This window comes from Ailuropoda melanoleuca, chromosome 3 (genome assembly GCF_002007445.2).
Source record: "Ailuropoda melanoleuca isolate Jingjing chromosome 3, ASM200744v2, whole genome shotgun sequence".
NCBI classification, from domain to species: Eukaryota; Metazoa; Chordata; class Mammalia; order Carnivora; family Ursidae; genus Ailuropoda; species Ailuropoda melanoleuca.
Genome location: NC_048220.1, coordinates 57,239,734 through 57,257,750, shown reverse-complemented (window position 1 = coordinate 57,257,750; position 18,017 = coordinate 57,239,734). Strand labels below are relative to the sequence as shown.

The window sequence follows — 18,017 nt, the reverse complement described above, 5'->3', positions numbered from 1 at the left end:
GCTGTTCTCCTTTTCTGTCTACCTAAGGGGTAAGTGGTGGGAGAATGATAGATCCAGAACTTTGGGGCAAGTCTCATTTCCCAAGGGTTTGGGTTAGAAGATGCCTGAAAGATTTTCAGCTCTGAAAACCAATGGCTGTCCTGTATTTATAGTTTAGTGAAGTCGTTCTTCAATGAACCCCTACTTGGCTTTCTCAGTAGTTGCTTAAATGCGGACAAAGAGCTCTTACAGAATGGTAATTCACTTGTGTGTTTTTTCAGGCATGTTCCCGGAAATCCCACTGTGGTTGGAAGTTCTACTTGGTGCAATGTGCCCAGGACATTACCTTGCCAGAAATTATGTGTGGGCTCACTTCAGTCTTTTTGAAGAGTTGCAGGAAACACTGTGTGATAACAAGAGTGGTTGCTTCAATAGGAAACATTCAGGGGCATGTGCTTGCTACCCCTTTCTTTCCCTAATCCTGAGATTAACCTTAGCTGTGAATATCAGCAAGAATCAACTCACCCACTGGCTACACCATGCACGGGGAAATATCCACATCAACCTGAAAAAAGAAAAGGAGAAACAATAGGAAGAAAATTACTTCTAGGCTTTTAATTGCTTGTCACTTTCCCCTACTCTCCGCAATAAGTTTTTACTCATTATGATCCAAGGTCATATGCTCACGTAGCTGCCCCTTATCTCTACCCAGCCTAGCACAGTATGACTCACTGGACAAGAGAGGCTCCTATTTTCCACTGTTTATTCTTCTTTCTAAGAGGATGGTGACGTCTGAATGACAAGCCCTGGGCTTGAGAGATGGTGCAATGAAGCCCTTCAGAATCCTGTGGGAGACAAAATTCCATAGTACCTTTAGTCTCATACCTAGAAATGATTAAAAATGTTTTTTCTTGCTACAAAATTTAAATCTTTGAATTAAAGAAAATTTAGAAAATGCAAATACACAAAAAAGAAAGGTTTCCAGTAATCTTACCAGTCCGAAATGACCACCATTAATGATCTATGTAAAGATATTGATGTAAAGATAAAACATACATAATTTATTTTTACAAAATGGGATAAAAAAATAGTACACGCTATTTTATAGCCTCCCCATTGAACATGGACATCTTTACACAAATTATAGATTTTTGCAATTATACCATTTTTTAATAATTGGGAAGTATACCACTATAGAATACAACAATTTATTCAACCTATAGCCTGGTACTGGACAATTACATTGTCTCCTCTTCAGAAATGATACATTTAAAGGACAGCACAGCACAGCACAAATCACATCAGTGTCTTCTAAGATTGCATTTTTTTTTTTTTTTTTTTTTTAGTGAAATGGATATCCCAAGTTTCTACTTAGCTCTGCATGCACAGGTCTTTTGTTTAGGATAAGAAGCACATGTAGGCACAAGACTTGACTATTTACTGCTCATTATTTCAAAGGCACTTAGAAATTTCTCTCCACTCCACCTCTACTTGCAAACTAAAATCATACCCTTAAGAAGCTTAACATTCATATTTTATCGACCTTTAATAGCGAGGGCACAAGGCATTTTAAGTCATTCCCTCCCCTACCACCATGTCTTCGACTAAGTATCACATGCATTAGGCAAGGGGACCAGCACTGAAGCACCGTATTTGAATCCAGTTCTACTCAACATTTCAGGACACGGAGCAGAACAGAGATGTTCCCCAGGCTGGGCAAAAGAAAGGAAGCATCTGAGAGAGAGACAGAATAAAAGCAGACACCGGAGCTGGAAAAGTGAGCCGAGGCTGTGGGCACGCTATAGAACATTCAGACTAAGCAAAGCACCTCTGGATGCAAGAGCCTGATACCAGAAAGCCATCTATCTCCTGACACCATCAATTCTACAGTTTTCAGTCATTCAGGGTGCAGGGAGGCTATAGCTTCATTTTAATAATGGAAGTAGTGGAAAGGAAACTGACAGAAAATATTGGTAGAATTCATTTGTTTTTTCTACAAAATGAAATGTTTGTGCAGCCATTAAATGTATATTGAAGTATATTTTTGACATGAAGAGATGTACACAATATATTAAGTGATGAAATCATGTTATAAAAACACTATAAAATGTGATTCTTTGGTACAAAAAAATCCTATATTTGTGCATGCACACACACACACACACACACATTTATAAAAAGAGAGCTATAAAAAACGCATACCAACATGCTAATAATGGCTTTCTCTAGGAGGTAGGAATAATGATGGTTTTTATTTCCTTTTACTTTTTTAAACTCATGTTTTTATGGTAAAGATCTAAGATAAAATAAATGCTAAGAACAGACATTTGAATTTCATGCTCTACTTTCTTTCTTGTGCTTGTTATTTTCAGACCATCAGGCTCTTGATGCAACTTGCTTTATTGATTTTTTTCCTCTTTGTTTCATTCCCATGAGAATATGAAAGGTCTTTGTCATTTTTATCTCCAATTCCTTTTTTTTATCTCCCCGTTTTCCCACTTGCTTCTCAAACTAGATGTTTCAAATGAACTTAAAGTATTTAAGGGTGGTCACTCCTTATTTGCCTTTGTGAACAGTATTTAGTAAACTTTCATCTGTCATGTAAATTCCTAATTCTTTGAAGAAGAACAAATGGACTGATTTACCCCTAATGCCCTGACTTCAAGCATTTTCAACCATCAAGAAAGTAAATCATTTAAATTTAGAACTGACAAGAAACAGACTCTGTTATCTCTAACATATATGCATTAAGAATAGTCTGCCAAGGGTTTTGTGTAAAGGCAAAAGATAATAAACTTAAAATGTATATACTTGTCAGTGAATGTTTTACATACACAGTAGAGTAAGTGTGATCCAAGTTCCAGAAATAAATGTCTTGGGTTGAATAAAAAACTAATGCCAAGTAAATGAGTTCATTTTCTGAGCGATGAAACTCAATTCTCTTCTACCTTAAATGAAATGAAATGCATCTATCTGAGATTACATGGCACAAGGACGTCAACTTCATAAATATTCCCAATTCTCTGCTTTATGACAATAATGGCAAACATATCTCCATTCACTTTACATACCTTAGAAAACACTGGAGAATTTGGTATTTATTTGGTATTTATTACACCATTCAATTATGTATGCTTTGAGGCTTTAGAAAAAATGAAATATTTGACAAGTCTTAGTTAAAAAAAAACTGTGCATAAGTGATTTTACAGTAGTTGTACATGGCTTTAGACGTTTAAAAAATTTTTTTCTGTAATAAAACCTATAATATAAATATAAAACCATCTATAATGGATGGCATGTTGAAGAAGCCCATTACATAGGAGTTGTGGCTAATGACTGAAGTCTTTCTTCTCTGATGACATATTCCATCTTCCTCACTAGGAGTTTTTAGCATATCAAAAAGACGTCTAAGTATTAACAATTAGATAAGGAATAGAAGTGTCTATGAGGCATAATCTATTAGTTTTAGGATTGTTGATGGACAGAGCTTACTGATTGAAAACTTTGATCACTCCTTTTGAAAGATAGCCTACTGACCAACCCCATTACTCACGTGCTCTCTGTGAAAGTAGGAACTGTTGAACATTCTCAGAGGCATAAAATAAAAAGCCTGCCTCACAATGCACAGACATTCTCCTGCACACCACACCACCAGAATTGTTTTTTAAGTTTTGTTTTGTTTATAAGAATTTATTTACTGATTTGACAGAGAGAGAGACAGCGAGAGAGGGAACACAAGCAGGGGCAGAGGAAGAGGGAGAAGCAGGCTTCCCGCTGAGCAGGGAGCCCGATGCGGGGCTCAATCCCAGGGTCCTGGGATCATGACCTGAGCCGAAGGCAGATGCCTAATGGCTGAGCCACCCGGGCGCCCCACGCCCCCGGAATTGTGGACTCATGGACCAATGACCCTGCTTCTTCCACTACTCGCCGGTTTCACTCTCTGCTTTTCTAAATCCTCCACTTCCAGTGAAATATAAGGGCTGATTCAGACAGGGTTCTTATTTGCAAACAACACATCCTGGCCCAGACCAGATGACGCAGAAAACAAATTTATTGGAAGGATATTAGTTATCTCCTAAGGATACTGGTTATCTTATAGAATAACTCAGAAGGCTGGGAAACCACAGAAAAAAATGGGGGAGCCGGGGAGCTGAAACCTCAGCCAAACTGATGCCGCTGCTGAACCCTGGGCCTTGTCATTAGCACCATGTCAGATGGTCCTGCAGGTGGTATCTCTGTAGACAGCATAAATTCTTCACTTTCTCTGCTTCCATGCATCATGTGCTGCAAATTCATAGTCCCAAGATTGTCTTGGTCAACTGCTGCCATACCAGAGCCGCATAACGAAACCACTCCAAAATTCCATGACTTTATTAAAAACAGCAATAGTTTATTTTTGCTTATTTGGATGTGGGTGAGCTGAGAGCAGCTGATGTAAGCTGCACTTGGTTGTACTTGGCTCCAGACTTCAGGTTGGGTTCCATTTCAATCCTTATCTCTTATTCTGATTGGATCAGTGAGCTGCCTGACCTTTCTTCTCATGGCGATGGCAGAAGTTCAAGATAGCATACCAAACCATATAAGTACATTTCAAACCTCTGCCATATCAAATCTACCTACATTCCATCAGCAAATACAAGTTCTATTGACAAGCCCAATATCAAGTGGCCAGTGACAAACACTGCACATCTAATGAGAAGAGCCGTGAAGTCACGTAGCTCTTGGACATGGACACAGAATGTGATGAAGAAATGGGCCTAATATGTTAATTTATTCTAGTGATAATTCCTATTGGTCAAGTTCAACCCTTGTGATACTGCCCTAGCTGCCAAAGGGATGAGTAGAGCAAGTGTCTCACCCTTTTGACTTCCGAAGCTGAGAAAGGGTCCTACCATAAGAGGGTTCAAATGCTAAACAGCCATCAAAACACCAAATATTCATCCGAAGTGCCCAGTCATGCTTTCCCACTCCCTTCGATAAAGCTCCAGTAGATTGCAAAGAAGTGGAACACCTGGCAAGTGGAAATTAAATCAGAATAGGAATTTGGAGACTGGGGCTATGTAGCAGGAAAAAAGGAGGCAACATCATTTTTCCAGAATAATGACAATGAGATGATCACACTGGTGAGACCTTTGCTCTGGCTCTACACAGAACCCTGAGCGGATATGCTGTTCTCTCATCCTCCTACCCAAAGATATACTGGAATCAAATATATGTGAAGTGGAAAGGAAGGAACACTCTTACTTATGAAGATATTCAATCCCTGCTCACACACATCCCATAAGCAAGAGCTAAACTCCTTCAAAACAAAACAAGACAAACATCAGCACAATTTTCTGCCAAACACCACTTTTTTCTCTTACAAATTTCAACAATCATTACTCTGACACCCCTGTAGGAAAAAAAAAACAGAAATTTGGGGCAAATCTAGTCGGATTCTCCCTCTAGTCTCTTGACTTCTTTAACCTTCCTAAATGTGATGCTAGGCACAGACAGCTATGTGTTGGACAGGAAGTCTAGAATTTAACATAAGTGGCACGATTTGAAGAAGATGAGAATGTGGAGGCATGAAGGTGAGCCGGACCATGAGGAACTACTTACTCCACATTCTTCAGACAGGCATGGTTGGGCTGGTGTCATAGCTAGCACATAGGACCACGCTCCAGGAAGGGACCTTGCCCCCTGTTGCCCCCTTTTTATTAGTCAGGTATGAGAGCAACATTGGTTGGAGGAATACATGTTTTGGACTCAGCTGCCAAGCAAAATAAGCCATTAGTTGTTTCGGGCAATAACAGGAGTTACAAGCTGCCTGGCATCTGGGGACTTTAGGGATCCAAGTTCCCATGGGAAATTGAGTTCAGCTGCATCTGCTCCCTCCACCATTGGAATGAAATCCACCTTGCTTGTTGCTGGGGAGAGTTCCAGGGTCGTTCACTGGAGAATCCTGATAGACTTAGAAATGAGCCAGTTATTATATTGCGACTCGCATGGCAAAACGGACTTAGGGGCAGGCCAATTTTGTGAATAAGCAGCAGTTGTGATTGCTGTTGGTGACCATATGTGATACTGGTTTCTCTAGATAAGTATGAGGCTCCAAGGTGACCTTCTTGAAGTCACCAAGTACCTATCGCTAATGTCACCCAGTCCCTAAAGAACATCTTAAACATCTCCTATCTTCCTGCCAGTTCAATAGATACAAAGTACTGAACATCAAGGCAATGAGGCATCTGGTGTGGCCTGACCATCAAAATGCAGATGTACCCTTAGTACTGAATTTTCCCTCAGCAACAAAACATATTCGTCTGATTGAATTCAACAACAACAAAAAATAGACTTCCTCCTTCCGTGGAACTTACATTCTTGTCCTCAACTCTGGCACTTTCACGGAGCTCATGCATGTTTGAGTGATGTGTACAGGCACAAGTTTCCTGAACTGGATCCTTTTGGAATGCCAACCCAACTCAGTGTTCCCTCTTTTCTGAAAACAGTCCCACATGGGGCTGATTCGTCCAGGTATGGACGACCCCTGGTCAATGTAGACAATCATATTCTTTCCCCCAGGTATTTAAACTCTGGTTTGGAGAGACAGTGAGGCTTGGAGTTAAGTGGAGTTAAGGTGCATCAAAGGTAGCATTCTGTGAGATGCACATGAAAATCCTCAAAAGCTTTCCAGTAACTTTCCTACTCCTTTCTTTCTTAAAATAAATAAATAAATAAATAAATAAATAAATAAATAAATAAATAAAATTTTCTTAAATTAACAGAATTTTGTTTTCAGGGGTGCCTGGGTGGCTCAGTCAGTTAAGCGTCTGCTCAGGTCATGATCTCAGGGCCCTGGGATTGAGCTCCGAGTCAGGCTCCCTGCTCAGAGGGGGGCCTGCTTCTCCCTCTCCCTTTGCCCCTCCCTGCCCCACTCGTGCTAACTCTTTCTCTCAAATAAGTAAAATCTTTAAAAATAAATAAAAAATAAAATAGCCATTCCAAACACACTCCGTTTGGGGAGCAAACCAGTGTTCAAGGACATGCAAATTATCCAGGGAAATTCACAGTTGGACAGTATTATTTCCTAGTAGAGAATCCAGGAAGGGCTCACTGTGCCCCTACCTCTTCCAGAACAGGTAGCTGGCTGAATGTTTCACATCTTCTATGTAGGACAGGGACAGGATGAAGTTAAGCAGCAGTTAAGTGATGCTTTTAAACTTGGAAAACTCCTCAAGATAAGACTAAAATGCTATCTATGCTACTTTGGACTCTAGTCATAATTATGCTTATTTGCCAAGCACTCTGTGTGTATTCATGTCCTTTTAGTAAGGACAGGGTTCTTGGAAGATTCCTCAAAGTGTTCAGATGTTTCTAGATAAGTGATAGGTCATCTTTCTAAAATGAGATCCAGTATACGAAAGGAAATCAAAGGATGCTTATAATTCCCGCCAGCTTGCCTTGACAATCCATCCACTCCCCCAAACAGCCTTTTGATACAATAGACTCATCAAATACTTTCATAAGAGCCTTCATCACAGTTAACATTTGAGTACTCATAGCGGCAGGCACCGTACCAGGAACTTCACTGCACTATTTCCTAGTCTTGGATACCATGCAAAGGGATAGGTGCTTTTATTATTCCATTTACAGATGAAAAAAAAAATGAAGCTTAGAGATCTTTTACTTACTTATCCATGGTCACATAAAGGATGAATGCAGCAGAGTTTGGGTTGGAACTCATGTTTCTTGAACACCAGAACTATGTTTTGGAGTCTAATTCCAGCCACCAGATCACAACTTTCATTTATTTTCAAACTGTGATCCTCGACACCACTGACAATTTTTAAACTTTCCTTGAAGTCACAGAAGAGAGGAAACGGTCAGCACTTTGGGCTCCCGTTTGGATTCTGTGTAAGACTTCATTTGAAGAAAGGGCTTCACTCATTAAAAATGTTTAAAAACCACGAGCCTAACCCACTCCCCGCATTTGACCTGAAGGCTTGGAGTATTTCAGAGATGCAGTTAGTAATTAATTGGTCCATCTGAAAACAAGAATATAAATATCCTGACCCTTCTCTACTTTTCTTTTCCATTGAGTTAATTCCAGATGACACTCATTCCATTTGCTGGGATGATTTCAAGTTCAGGTAAGAGAAAATATTCCTCTTAATCTTTTTTTTTTTTATCAGTAAAAAAGAATATACTGACTCCAATAACCGAAGAGTCCTGAGTAATCCAATAGATTCAGGTGCGGCTTGATCCAGAGGTGTGATCTAGAACTGTGACTAGGACCCTACTTGTTTATGCATAGTTTTCTCAGCTCCAACCTTCACATTTTTTATATTGCCTTAGCCTTACTTCTTTCATCAGAGCAGTAATGCCTGCAGCCATTCCAGAATTTGCTCCCTCAGCATATAGTCCACAACAAAAGAAAAGGTCTCTTTCGTAGCTATTGAGGAAGAGCAGGTCAACTCCTTTGAGTAATTTTCTAGCAAAAATTCCTTCACATTTCATTGGCCTGGACAACGTCTTGTTCCCATTTCTCAAACAATGCCTGTGACCACGGGAAATCAGACGCTCTGATTAGCCTAACCAGCCCAAATCACCAGGCCAGTACCAGTGGAGGAAATTACAGTGGAGGAAAATCAGCGTGCACTGGCCAGAAGGACATCAGTGCTAAAGAGACAACTGATGCTTTTACATATACCAAAGTATGTGCTGTAAGACAGGCTGAGGCTGAAGCTAAAAAGCTAGAATAACAGGAACGGCACTTTCTAGGACTGACAGTAACAGGCAGGCTGGCTCCCTAGCAGTTATGACAAGCTGCTGTTAAGACTCCTACTGGTAGTGAGTAAACCACTGGGCTCAGGCTGAGCCAGGGAGGACGGTAGATGATTCTGCCTCAGACTGGGCAGGTGAGAAACACTTGAGTCTCCATAGAGCAGGAACTGACCCTCTATGGCCCACAGCCTATTTCTACATGACCCACAAGCTAAGAATGGCTTTTCTATGTTTTAATGGCCAAACATATAAAAATATTTCATGATGAGAAAATTATATGAAATTCAAACGTCAGTGTGTATAAGTAAATGACTAAAACACAGCCACACTCATTTGTCTACATATTGTCCAGGGCTGCTTTTGACATATTTCCTATCTAATGCTTTACAGAAAAAGTTTGCCAACCTTGATTTAGAACATTGGTGCTCAAAGTATGATCCCTGACTAGCAGCATCATTACCATCTGGAAACTTGTTAGAAATGCTATCTTGGACAACATTTGCTGCAACATGGACGGCACTGGAGGAGATAATGCTAAGTGAAAGAAGTCAAGCAGAGAAAGACAATTATCATGGTTTCTCTCATCTGTGGAACATAAGAACTAGGAAGATCGGTAGGAGAAGAAAGGGATAAAGAAAGGGGGGGTAATCAGAAGGGGGAATGAATCATGAGAGACTATGGACTCTGAGAAACAAACTGAGGATTTCAGCGGGGAGGGGGTGGGGGAATGGGATAGGCTGGTGATGGGTAGTAAGGAGGGCACGTATTGCATGGTGCACTGGGTGTTATAAGCAACTAATGAATCATTGAACTTTACATCAGAAACCAGGGATGTACTGTATGGTGACTAACATAATATAATAAAAAAACATTAAAAAAAAAAAAAAGAAAGAAATGCTATCTTGGGCCCACCCCAGACCTTTGAATTCAGAAACTGCGAACAGAGTCCAGTAATCGGTGTTTTTTACAAGCCATCTAGGTGACTCTGATGCAGGCGAAAGTATGAGAACCACTAGTACAGAAGAATGTTAAGATGGAAAACACCTGAAGTTGCAACCTCAAGAAGAGGGGCACCGGACAGTGCTTTCTGTGCAAGAACTGAAGGCACGGAGCTTAATAATAATAAAAATAATAGTACTCATGTGCTCAGTTGGTTAAGCGTCTGCCTTTGGCTTGGGTTATGGTCCTGGCATCAAGTCCCACATCAGGCTCCCTGCTCAGTGGGGACTCTGCTCCTCCCTCTCCCTCTGCGCCCCCCACTGCCCCACCCCCCCACGCTCATTCTCTCTCACTCGCTCTCTAGCTCAAATAAATAAATAAAATCTTTTTTAAAAATTAAAAAAATATCTACTACTAATTGTGATGAAGGCAAACTTAAAGTGCGTCATTTTGCTTTATATTGATGATCTTATTAAAACCTCACAATACGTCTACAAAGTAGTTGCCACTACTGTTGCCATTTTGTGATAAATAAATTGAAGCTTCATGAGACTGACTGACTAGTCGGTGTTGGTAAGTGGTGGCTCCTGGCTGAGACCTCAATGGTTTCACACCAGGGTCAGACCTCTTCACGTCATATACCATTGAGTTATGTACTCTAGATAAATGGAAGCATTACTGAAAAAAGAAAGTGATGCACTGAACACCATCAGTTTTTAAATCAGTGGTACACATTTACACAGAGTAAGAGGCACTTATAACTCCACTCTCTTCTTGCCAGGGAAATAGTTGCAACTAAACGAGACATGCAGCCTTTTCTTGAGTAGATCTGGAGGAAATTCTACCACCACTTGTGGCTACCTACTAAAATCTATTTCTTTGCCTTGTATATTTTACATAAATTTAAAAAGTAAGATTTTTCCTCTCCCTCATTTTCAGATGACTGAGAGTCTCTGATGTTTGATCGTAATTACTTAATTGCTTTTGTTGTTTTCCACATAATTGTCAGAATAGTTTACTTTGGTTTACTTTTGCATGGCATAGCAAGCTTTAATTCTCTTTCTCTGGTAGGGAAGGCTGAGCAGGAAAGGGAGAGGGAGTTGGGAGAGAGATGAGGAGTAAACCAACACCACAAGAAATAGAAGTGCAAAAACAAAATCAAAAAAAGATTCCTGGTACTGTAGGACGTCAAATCTAGGCAAAAGACACCTAATACCCGTGATTTGACCTTTTTATATTAGAAAAACAAAACCATGTTGAGATGTGAGAGACACTTGAAAGGTACAATTTGAATTTTGAACAATGTTTTCCATATGGAGCACATGTCATCCATAATCTTTACAGGTTTCTAGTTCACTCCTCATCGAAATTCACATTTCCGGTTTCAGTTTATAAAGAGTAGGAATTATAGCTCTGACACCTTAGAAATACACTGAAAAAATATGAAAAGTATATAAAAATTAGTTTTTGATTATATTTTACATATAGAATAGATATTCAATGAGAAACCGTTTTGATTTCTGAAGAATGAAAATGGTCTTGTTGATCTCTATGGCTATAATAAAGCAATTGACCTACGAGACCAAGGGCTAGTTAGAGAAAATTTTACTCTGTGTTGCAAAGTTTCTGACTCTGTTCATTAAATACACTGAAACAAGCTATATGTGGACAATGTCACATAATACTAGCTGACTGTGTGCTGAGTGATCATCGACTGATGGATTAGCTTAGAAATTAAGAAAAAATACAGCCTTATTATATAGCAAGTTCTTGCAGAGATGAAGAAGAACTAGATTAATAATTTTTACATTTCCTTGAGTCATCAATCTCTTAGGAAAGCTGATAAGGCATAAGAATCCTCTTCCTTAAGTATGCATATACCTATAAATGATTATGCTTATTAATTCAGGAGGCTCTGAACCCTAGGTTAAAAATTGCCAAACAGCATGGGTTTTGGGGTTTCTTCTGATTAAAATGTCTCAGATGAGGGGTGCCTGGGTGGCTCAGTCAGTTAAGTGTCTGCCTTCAGCTCAGGACATGATCCCAGAGTCCCTGCTCAGTGGGAAATCTGCTTCTCTCTCTGCCCCTCCCTCCCCCCACTCCTGTGTGTGCGCACTCTCTCTCTCTTGCTGAAATAAGTAAATAAAACCTTTAAAAAATCTCTTAGATGATATGATTCCATTGAGTCATCTGAATTAATATCAGTTAGGATCAGCTGATGGCTTATCACATAGCTCACAGACATCTAAGGGACCAGGATATGGGTGACCTTGGTGACCTTACCGTTTCAGGGTAAGCCACTGAAATCCCCTTCTCTACAGACCTAACACTAATAATTTTCAGGATATTTTGCACTTTTAGCTAATTGCAACTTCATATATATATATATATATATATATATATATATACATATAGTTTCTTAAACAAGGGATGGTTGGTTAAAGTAATTAATTGAGCTTGGTTTTCATGTGCCAGTGTAATACTGGAATTCTGACTATAGCTTCAGAACATGCATTTTATATCTTTTATCGGTCCTATCTACAGTCCACAGAGACTTGTAGCCCTTTAAAGTTATCAAACATAAATCCCTTTCGTGCTGTGCCATAGGCAAACTTGGCTCATCAAATAAGCTTCCCATTAGTTGAGGGGTAAAGATAATAAATAAAGTGACAGTGATATTCAGGGGGATTTGGTTCAGTTAGAGGTGAATGGCATCCCCTCACTTACTCGTGCTAATTGCCGGGTACTAGAACTACTTTGGTTCCTGAAGGGGTGTTTTTGTTTTTGTTGTTGTTATTGTTGTTGCTGCTGCTGCTGCTGCTGCTTAGTTTGCATTGTCCTTCATGAGGAGCTTTCCTTCAGAAATATTCTGAGAGAAAAAAAAAAAAAGCAGAAATGTGTAGAGCCCATTGGGGAAATAAACAGTACAATTATATATGACACTAAAATAAATGAAGGCTTTCCTTCTTCCAGCCCTGCTTCTTCCTAATGACTGTGATAACTGAAGTGTTGTGTTTTATTGAATAGAGCAGAAGTGAACTCCCTGGAGATGAAAGCCGCTATTGAGATTCATACCTGCTGGAATAGAAGGAGTCTCCTCCCTTTTATAGCTGACAGCCCCGTAATGAGCATATTTTGTAGCTGGANGGAGATGAAAGCCGCTATTGAGATTCATACCTGCTGGAATAGAAGGAGTCTCCTCCCTTTTATAGCTGACAGATAGCCCCGTAATGAGCATATTTTGTAGCTGGGGAGAAAGAAAAGAAGATGAAAGAAAAATCTTTTGAAGACTAGAAAAAAAGGGGAAAATCCCACTAATATAGTGAAACCCCTTCAATTGTTTTCCAAGAGACAGAGAAAAGACTCCTATTTAAAAGGTCACACTGGTTGTTTGAATTACTTTGGCTTCGAGGAGATAAATATTGTGTACGAGAATATAAGAACGTCTGCTGGAAACCACTTTCACACAGCGAACAAAGGAATCATCCCTAATGCGTGATTAACTGATGTTCCCTGTTCACCACAAAGGTTGCCTTTCAAATACTTCAAGTACAGGGGCTCTTCATTAATTGGCTCAAGCATCCCTTAGGACTTCTAAGATATTAAGACCACAGGATGCTTCAAGGTTCTTTCTTTCTTGAAAAAACATACATACAGATCTTTTAAACATGGTGACTACAAGAGCATTGTCATCTATTTTTAAAATGACACGATGAACCTATCGTTAGTACTCAAAAACTTTTCTGCAACATGCCAAGTTAGCTCAATGTCTATTAAATAACAATTTTTTTGTACCTTCAAAAAAGTCTAATTGTAATAAAATGAGCTCTCCGACCCAAATAGGTTCTGTGACTTTAAATGCAAATTACCAAACCGTTCCTGAGGCAAGTGAAAAGAAGGACTGCACCCATCACGCTGTTATTTAAAATGAATTTTAACCCCTTAGGCTGACAACAAACACAAACCCAGACTGCCACAAACTGAAGCCTGGGGGTCCGTTGGAATAAGAGCTGCCATTTCCAATAAAAACAGAGTGCTGAAATAATGCCATAGTGAGCCGGACTTGATGGGGAAATTACGGACCTGATCTAGATGAGATTGAGGGTGAAAAATTAGGGAGGACATGAATGACATTTTACATTGGATAGAGGCGATTTGAGGACCTTTCCACACACTGATGAGGCTGCCAGTGTTTCACAGACCTTGGGTCCCACACATGCTCCAATCCATTGATTATCTCATTTGGAATATTTAATGCCCCTTTGGCTCCAGGGATCCGAACCCTGGGATCTGACAGGAAATGGTGAATTGTTTATTCATTATTTAATTAGAAAACCAACTGAGCTCCAGAATCCCTGTATTTGAAATTAAGTCTCAATTAGAAGCCACCCTACAAGCTAGTACTCTAAATCATCTTCTACTTATTATAATGTGTTTATTTAGAACTTTGTATTTTATCACTGGCTTTATAATTCTTTAAATAAATCATCCCCTGTATCCTCTTAGTTGCTAATGGCTCAATTCTTTAACACTGTTAATGGTTCAGGCTAGTTCCTAGTAGTGACTTGTTAAGGGGGCTGTGTCTGTGCTGTCCCAGCCCTCACCAGTCCTGCTCTCTCTGAAATGTGGCTGGGTGCCCAGAGAATGAACTAGCTACTGCCTGGTAGAGGGGAGAATCAAAGACTGGTACTTGGCAGGGGCCTCCGCTCTCGCAGCTGCTGAGTGCTTAATTATTACTCATGTGCTTCTCCAGCCGTGCACAGCAGGGCGGGCCTAATGCAACCCTGAGCCTCTCCCCTGGCCCTTAACACAGGACTTAGGTTTCAGAGCTGGAATAAAGGGGGCAAACTGAGCTGGCTTCTGCCCAGGGCAGAATGCTGAGCATGTCTGTCCTGCACAGACTGAAATGCAGTAGACCTGTGCCACGCTGTCGGTGTGCCTAAGAACTTGTGCAGTGTCCCGCCCCCCTCCCCCTGCCCCGAGCCTCAAGTGATGACTCGGGAACCTTGGTGGGTTTTGCATAGGTAGTTGAGTTCCTACAAGGCAAAGTAACATGGGTCAGGGTCAGAGTTTTCACAAAGCTGAAGAAGAATGGTCTCAGCAGGAGACTATAGCGATGGAGGGAGCTTTTCTTCCTTCCACTTAAAGAAGATCACATGTCCATCTACCTGTGCTTTGCCAAGGTGTTTAACCTGACATTGAATATCCTGTGGTCTTTTAGGACCCCAGTGATGGGTATCTGCTGAGTATGGTATTTGTAAAGGAGGCAGGGAAGAAAAGGACATAGAAAGAACTGAGGGTCCCAGAGTCCCAGTCCAGAACCCGCTCTATGGCTGTACGATTGCAGATAACTTGGACTTTCTCCATTTCATCATCTGACCCCTGCTTGTGTATACACATAGATTGCTAGTCCTGGTTATTTCCCACACTTTTAGGATGAATCTCCCGCAATGCCAATGTAAACAGAATTGAATGAATAGTCAAATTGTACACTATAACATAAATTATATTTCTCTACTGACCCCTCCCCGTATCTCACACTCAGTTCAACCCATCGAAATGGGGATAAACTCCACACTGAGCCCTGTTCCCCAAGGCTCTTAAGCGAAAAAACAGGGTTTTATATTTTCCTGAATAACTTCCTTCGAAGAGCCCCCTAGCAGAAGGTAACACTAATTATTGGCAATCAATTTATCTTGCTAATAGAGATGAACTTTAGTAAACTTTGATGATCAGATGTACCTGTGTTGCTTACGTAAAACTAAAACATTCTCTGTAACTTTTATTACTTTCTTCCCAAGGTAATNCTTTCTTCTCAAGGTAATGAATTCAAGGAAGTATAATTAAAAAGCCAAAAAATATTGTTTAAAATAAAAAAGCACACACACATTTCCGCCACATTCCAGCTGAAACCTGTCCTCCACTCATCTTTCAAGAGAAANTTCTTCCCAAGGTAATGAATTCAAGGAAGTATAATTAAAAAGCCAAAAAATATTGTTTAGAATAAAAAAGCACACACACATTTCCGCCACATTCCAGCTGAAACCTGTCCTCCACTCATCTTTCAAGAGAAAATTTAAACTTAGCAGACAAGACGTCTCCTACTAACTGTTCATATTGGTTGTCTTACAGCCTCTACAGCCCAAACAACTGATAGATTAACATTTTGTTTTTCTACCAGTTGCTTTGCTGTAATATGGGTCCTGCCTTAAAATATTTGCATGCTTTTAAAAATATTGTTCCAAATAGAATTTGAAAGATGCTACAATGCCACCTCAAAGGCAAACCCACAGGAAAGGTGGTATTAGAAGACACATGTTGTATATAGTGGCACATATTTTGTTATGCATTTTTCATTTTCTTATTGACCAGTTCTTCAAGAAGTAGCTCTCCAACTTTTCTTTTTATGTGTAATCTTCGAGGACACACAGGGACAAAATCAAGAAAACCCCTGGTCTCGGTAGGTGGCTTTACAGAGCGGTAAAAGTCATCTCAGAGAAATGGCCTTAATGCAGCCTAATTCCAGCTCTTTGTGGTGGGGGCCCAGAGGTCCACAATAGTCTGACACGCTGTGGAAGGGGCCCTGTTTGCTTTTGAGAGATCCCTGAACTCTTCTAGGCTCCTGGGATCCACTGAATCCAGCACTGTCCAACAGAGATGGAATAGGAGCCACATATGTAATTGTAAGTTTTCTAATGGTCATACTGGAATAAATAAAAAGAAACAACTGAAATAAATCTTAATGACATATTTAACTTAACCCACTATATCCAAAACATCCCTTTATCATATAAGCAATCTAAAAATTATTAATGAAATATTTTGCATTCTTTTTGTTGACATCAAGTCTTCAAAACGCAGTGTTTTGTACTGACAGCACATCCCAGTTTAGTCCGCCACATTTCAAATGCTTGGTTGTCACATGTGGCTAATAAATACCAGGGTATTAGACAAAGCAGATTTAATCCACTGCTTTTTAGCAGAACATGTAATGGTGCCTGAGGGACCAGAAGGAATTGATGTGGCTCCAAACTATGAGCAGATTATCACCTTTGGTTTTTACCAAACCTTTTTCAAAAAGCCCTATAGCAAAGTGGGCTCTTTGATGAATTGAATCATATAATTATTCGTCCCTTCAATATTTAGTCATTGCTGGGCACTGAGTTTGTCTGACCTCACAACTCTGAAAAGTGAATAACTGAAAAACTGAATTTCTACTAACTGACAGGATCACATATTGAGATTTCTTTTAATAAAGTTTTATTCTAGAATAGTTTTAAATTTAGAGAAAAATGAAGATAGTTCAGGGATCTCCCATATGTCTCATTCCTAATTTCCCCAAGTATTANTTTATTTATTTATTTATTTTTTAAAAAGATTTTATTTATTTATTTGACAGAGATAGAGACAACCAGCGAGAGAGGGAACACAAGCAGGGGGAGTGGGAGAGGAAGAAGCAGGCTCATAGCAGAGGAGCCTGATGTGGGGCTCGATCCCAGAACGCTGGGATCACGCCCTGAGCCGAAGGCAGGCGCTTAACCACTGTGCCACCCAGGCGCCCCTATTCTAGAATAGTTTTAGATTTAGAGAAAAATGAAGATAGTTCAGGGATCTCCCATATGTCTCATTCCTAATTTCCCCAAGTATTAATATCTTACATTAGGATGGCACATCTCTCACAAAGAACCGATCATACATGGTTATTAAGNTCTTACATTAGGATGGCACATCTCTCACAAAGAACCGATCATACATGGTTATTAAGTAAAGTCCATGCTTTATTCATATTTTCTTGGTTTTTAACCAAATTTCCTTTTTCTGTTCCAGGATACCACATTACATTTAGTCTTCATGACTCCCGAGGCTCCTCTTGGCTGCGGCAGTTTCTCAAACTTGCCTTGTTTTTAATAACCTTGGCAGTTTGGAAGAGTACTGGTCGGGCATTTTGTAGGATGGCTTTCAATTGGGATTTGTTTGGTTCTTTTTTTTTTTTTTCCATGATTGGACTGAGGGTATGAGTTTTGGAGAGGAAGAGCATAGAGGTAAAGTCCCATTCTCATCACAGACTGTGGATATGATTTATGACTGAGATGTTAACCTTGATCACTTGGTTTAGGTAGCGTTCATCAGGTGCCTATAAAGCCACACTTTTGTGCCCTTGTCACACTCTATCCTTGGAAAAGAGGTCACTGTGTGTAGTTTGAATGAAAAGAATAAGAGTTACGTTCCACCTCCTAAGGGCAGAATATGTACATATATTATTTGGAACTCTTATAGCATGAAAGATTTGCCTCTTTCCCCAATTTATTTTTTAATCCAATCATGTTTTTTAGAAT

At 39.8% G+C, this 18,017-nt stretch overlaps 1 long non-coding RNA gene across 1 annotated transcript; it reads right to left on the bottom strand.

Moving 5' to 3' along the window:
* Window positions 1-503: 503 nt before the first annotated feature.
* On the bottom strand, window positions 504-12,468 carry LOC117801527. The gene is made up of 3 exons (XR_004624124.1): window positions 12,409-12,468; window positions 712-824; window positions 504-544 (listed from the first exon to the last, which is right to left on the bottom strand). It is a non-coding gene; the product is annotated as an uncharacterized LOC117801527 (long non-coding RNA).
* Between the last annotated feature and the right edge of the window lie 5,549 nt (window positions 12,469-18,017).